Source organism: Phalaenopsis equestris, unplaced genomic scaffold, assembly GCF_001263595.1.
Source record: "Phalaenopsis equestris unplaced genomic scaffold, ASM126359v1 Scaffold000002, whole genome shotgun sequence".
NCBI lineage: Eukaryota > Viridiplantae > Streptophyta > Magnoliopsida > Asparagales > Orchidaceae > Phalaenopsis > Phalaenopsis equestris.
Window position 1 is genome coordinate 61,032,246 of NW_018164444.1, and position 6,117 is coordinate 61,038,362.

The 6,117-nt window shown below is 35.0% G+C and overlaps 1 protein-coding gene across 1 annotated transcript in view; it reads left to right on the forward strand.

Annotated features, from left to right (window-relative positions):
* The window catches only part of LOC110019420, a 37,104-nt gene that overhangs the window by 28,692 nt on the left and 2,295 nt on the right, over positions 1-6,117 (forward strand).

Below are 6,117 nucleotides of genomic sequence, written 5' to 3' on the forward strand. Positions count from 1 at the left end.
TCGTTAACTTATCGAACGAAATTAACGAGCCGAACACGAGCTTCTTAACGAGCCGAACACGAGCTGTTCGCGAACAACGAGCCATTTTGACAGCCCTAGTCTCGTGCCACACGGTTGTGCTTCATTGTACACTATTCCCTTGGATCTAGCTCAAAATGAAGACGACCTAGTTTAGATTTTTATGGCTTTGTTTTGAGATTGCTTCTTCATGCCTCATTTTTTCACTCTTTCACTTGACGTTGCCCGTACCTATTAGTTTCTAGTCTGTCTGCCGATGAATATTCTTGGCTTTTTAGCACTTTTTCATAACTTCATTCTTTATTTTTTTATACTTTTTTCTTTTGGATAGATGAACATTAATTTTATTAAATGTATCATTATATTGTTGAAAATCATTATTTGATGTAATTTAAATTTGTTTAAATAAATGATTAATTTATGCAAATAATATATGTATATATATGATGTATAAGTCATGAGTGCTCTAGTTGGTAAAAGTCTTACCATGTTTCATGCTTTGATCATTGAATCTAGAAAAAAAGTTATTCATTTTAATGTACTTGGTTCTTTACATTGATTTGGAGAAATTAAAGGAGTCTGCATCGATTTGAAGTGTATTCAAGGGATGACTTGATCCGTTCCTTTTGCTTAAGTTTAATGCAACCAATAACCAAGCAGAGTATGAGGTAATGCTATTTGGCATGAAAGGCTTGAGTTTACATGACTCTCAATAGGTGGTGGACTAAGTTTATAGGCAATTCGAAGTGCACGACTTAAATTTTTGGTTAGCATTTCTTTAAAGTCTCTATGGTTGTTTACAAAGAGAGATGGAAGCAATTACTAGTGTATGACATAAACAAAACACTGAATAGAGCTTAGTAGAATTATGATTTATGTGAAAAAACTCGAGAATAGGAAAAAATTACGGAGCTACAACACCAAAAAATTTTATTATGAATGCTAGAAACTTTACAGTTTAAATCACTCGAATTTTGTCTCTACAAGCACAAAAACTTACAAAATTTCTTTCCCAACCTTTCCCTCGATCTCAAAAGAGAAATTCGTTGGTTCGAAATCCTCCTCCCGACAACCCACCTTATGAAGAAGTCCCTGTCTAGAAATACTGCACACATGAGAGTAACCTTCGTCGTTCTAATCAAAGCTTAAGAATCGAACAGGAGGGAACAGTTCGAAGACATAGCCATGTCGTCACCATGTGTAATTTATTCTGCGTGCTTAGGAAGAAAATCTGAAGGAGCGATTTAACCAGTGTAACCATGCATGGTTGCGATGTAGTCAGGCTGCTTGGCGTAGCAACACCAGTTTAGGCATGGCTATGCCATGTCGGACCCTGGAGGGTGATTTGGGTGTTGTAGGCTCCACTTCAAAACAATCTCCCACTTGGAGACTTAGCATCTAACAACTGTTCTTCAGTTCTGTACCTCCATCTATACCATCTTCATAGTTATATATTGTATTGTGGCTCACACCCTAGGTCTCAACTTTGCTGGACTCCAATTGAAGCCATGCGCAGCTCTAATTGCTTGATAGTCACCACCTTCGTCAACATATTCATGTGATTCTGAGTTGTGTGTATCTTCTTCAAGAAAAACTATCTTTTTTTTTTGGCGAGAGCATATAAAGCAATATCTTAGCTGAATGTGATTTGTCTTGACATTAAAAACAATGTTCTTAGCAAGATAAATTGCACTCATACTATCATTACGAGGCTTTACAATTCTCTGCTTCTTGCCCAATTTTGCCATATAGCTCCGTAGCCAAATCATCTCCTTGTTATCCTTAGCGATAATCATGTATTTGACCTTCGAAGTTGAAAGTGCAATATTTTTCTGCAGTATGAAAATACAACCCACCGCCGTGTTCCTCAAAGTGAAGATATTGCTTGTTGTACTTTTATTATATGTGGATGACATGCTGATTGTAAGAGAAAATATGGAGAAGATTAGAGACTTGAAGGAGCAATTATCAAGGGAGTTTGAGGTGAACGATTTAAGTTCTAGGTAGAAGATCCTCAATATGAGAATCAACAGGGACAGAATTGCAGGCACATTGATGTTGTCTCGGGCAAAATATGTTGAGAATGTCCTACATAGATTTAACAAGAGTGAGGTAAAATTATTGTGCACCTCCTTGGTCACTTTAAGCTATCTAAGGAAGAATCACTTAAGTTTGAAGCAGAGCAAGTGCTGATGAAAAGAACCCCATGTACTTCAGTTGTTGGAAGTTTGATATATATGATGATATGTACAAGATCATATATTGCACAGATAGTGAGAGTGATCAGCAGATACTTGGGTAATTTAGGAAATTATGTTTTGGAGATGGAGTACGGGATTTCAGATACTTTAGAGGAATAGTCAACATGACTTTGTATAGGAAGTGGAAGAATTAATCTATAGAGATTTATAGATTCATATTTGACAGGGGATATTGATGGAAGAAGTACAATAGTGTATTTCTTAACATTGGGAAACACAACAATGAGTTGAATTTACAGGCTACGGAAGATTGTTGCACTTTCAACTACAGATGCTGAGTACATTTCTATCAGTAAGACTAGTAAGGGTATGATTTGATTGCAAAGCTTTATGACAAAATTAGGCAAAAAATAAAGGATTAGAAAGCTTCATAGTGACTTTGTACTCTCAAAAATTTGAAATACCCCGACCTCTCTCAAAATGAAATGAGTATGAGTGAGAGTTTATCGTGAACTTTGGATCAAATTTTTTAGACGGCAGATTAGATAATAGATAAGCCACTATCTAGAAATTTTACTCTCATTTTATGAGGTCTTTAATATTTGGGGTTCGAGATTTACTATAGGTGCAAGTCCTTATGGTTAATTATCCCTTCCAATAATGGAAGACCACTTTCTATTAAGGCTTATCATTAGGCATTAAGTTTTCAAGTTTAACATATAGTAGTATAAAATTTAAAATTTAAAATTATAAAATTATCACCGTGATCTTAAACCGGATGGTGGGGAAATTGATGGTGCACCCGATCAAGATCCCATGATTTTGTCATCATGAGATGTCATGGTCCCTCGCCTATTTAGTCAACAAAGATAGTCAACCCAACTCGACAGAAGGATTATTTCTATCAGTCTTGGTTTACTTCGTCCAAGGGAAGCTTGTAGACCTTGGGTGATTGTTTGTCTAAGGAGACTAATGTAATTTGACCTTAGCTTGTAGATGGCTTATTGCTCTCTGAAGTATACCCAATGATTCATGACTCAAAATGATAAAATGCCATTAGAGAACATACATGCTATAGCCTTAACCATTTTACATTGGAGTCTCTTGGCTAAACCACTTGATGGAGCCCATTAGTCAAACCACCCAGTCAGAATGCTCTTGTCTTAATCACTTCTTTTGTGGAGCTTACTGGTCAAATCACGTGGATAGAAAACTAGGGTCACATTCTTACTGGCACATGATAGTTTTGAGTTTGAATTTGATAATATATTTGATATGATATTGGCTCTTTGTGCGACTGAGTTAATATTAAATTTGCCCATCTCGATAAAGTGTTGTGGAGGGTGAATTTATTTATTTAAGCGTTAAGTAATAGATTATCTTGAATATTTTTGGATTTTAAGCATTAATAACTTTATATTATGAACAAATTTCTTTCAGTTGAGATGTGCAATGAATATGCCCATCAACAAGGATCATATTTTATTTTTGAAATGCTTTGTTATGATTTGATTCAATTTAGTTACTCGAGTATTCAAAAAGGTGTTTAGTCCTATCAACTTCAATCCTTACTAGAAGGAGGATTGGACTAGAGGCTCAGTCCTATCAACTTCAGTCTCTGTAAGGAGGAGGATCATACTGCCCAAAGTAGAACTAACAACATTGTCTTATAGGCAAAGTGGCTCATTCAAGAGCATGCATAATTACATAGATCTAAATTAAATTTGATATTTGAAAATTAATTTGTTACAAAGCTTTGATATGCATACACATTTCTCAAGATAGATTTAATTTTAACTTAAGCATGCAATTAATTTGCACAACATTTTCAGACGTTTAAATTCAGGGAACTTAGGGTTATCATTGGAGCACATGCAGATATTTTAATTTGTTGGTTTGAGTTAAATTTAGAAAATTTGCACGCCTTTTAAGAAGATCTAAGACAATACTCAAACTTATATTTGACCCATGTATTCTCGGGCATTGGGATTGAGCATTTAACACATTGGTGATGTAGTACATCATCTAAAGGAAGCCAAAGATCCACTCACAAGAGCCCAAGTAAAAGCCAAGGAAAGTGCCCAAGTAAGAGCTCATTCAAGGCCCATCACAGGAGCCCTTCATAAAGAAATATTTGAATTTTTTTATTTTATTATTTATATTTCAATATCACTTTGTAGAAAGTTTGAATTTTCAAATTTGTAGGTTTTTATGACTTGTCATAAAAAATAAGAAACTAGAAAGGTGGTTAGTAACTTTATTAATGATCACCTCGTTTCAAAATTTTCTTCTATTTTTGATTTCTTGTCATTGTAATCTCATAAATATGACTGATATGTAATGACTCGAGTCAGTTGTTGAATAAAATATTTTAGCGAGAATTTTCTCTTTTGTTGCTTGTTGCTTGTTAATTGTAGCTTCAAATGTTGCATTTTCTTTCGTGACATTAGATATTTATATTTGTTTTTTTTTTAATTTTTTATTATCCCTCTATAGCACTTTAAAATTTTCACCACTCCTCATCCACATCCTAAATATATCTTAATACCAATAACCAATAACCAACAACCAAAGCCTTACAACGATTCTAAACCCCTCTTCATAGCTCTCGGCCAAACTAGAGCATATCAATGCCTATTATTGTTGTTTGACCCTTAACTAGAGCATATTTTTTGCTCCCCAAAGTGCTTTGAATACTTGCAATCATCAAAACATGGCAAAAACACCTTCGACAAGCATAAATCATCATAGTAAGGAAATAAATTATGGAATTTATGCAGGAAAATATCACGAATTTGATTCACATCATCGTGCGACATCACTGCCATAAAATTCTTTTAGCTCACCCACCTATAATGTGCACATGAAACTTCAATTAACATGCATGAATTGATACGAACACAAATTTCTTCGCTGAGTTGGTGCAACTCGGATGAGTCCTTATCTAACAACTTTCCTCACTGCATTGAAACAATATGAACTGGTACTATTTAGAAATTTTTTTCCGTTGAGTTGAGCATTTTGAATGGGTACTAAGGGTTTCCTGCATTTTCTACCTTTGCATGAGATGTGACGACAAAGTGAAAATACACAATTTTTTTAAAAATCTTTAATATATATATGTATATATATTTTTGAAACCCAAAAAGGCTAATATATTAACTAGAAAGAAAGATACAGATACAATGTGTTAGAGGGCCCAAACATGACCCCCTACCCACACACCAAAACTCCTACCCACACCAAAACTAGAAGGGGTTCCAAAACTAGAAAATACTGAAAATTACATTAGAGACAAAGAAAAATTCTAGGAATGCTGAAATACATAGTATCAGGTGGCTAGAGAGCAATCCAATTTGGTTTTGCCTCTGCCTCTGGTTCTAAGAAAGGAGCAAGCTAATAAGTTGGTAAGATGATTGTCATTGCCAGTAGTAACCAATGTATTATCCAATATGTTCCCGAGTTGGAGTCGGTCTCCATTCTTCTTCTTCCTCCTGGAATAGACCTGTTATTCTTCTTCCGAAGATTGACTAACCTGACCTTGGTCTAATGTGTGTTGGAGATGTGCAGATTGTTGAACATTAGAAACAACTACATGTTGTACCGGATATTTTGTTATTGGATCAAATGAACACTCTCATGTGTCTTGGCATGTAAGTGAGTCTTCTTCAATAACAGTGGATGGTATGAGCACAACTGGATCTGTAGCTGTAATATGTTGTTCTTCCTCAGGAACTGTGGTGTTGGGAAGAGGATCTGGTTGCATCTTCTCAACAGGGATAATAGTTGGCTGTTCTTTAGTGATATTCGGCCTTAGATAAGAATGCAAATAGTAGAGCTGTGGTCAAACATATATATATATATATAAATTTAGAGAGAGAAAAACTGAAGGGAAAGA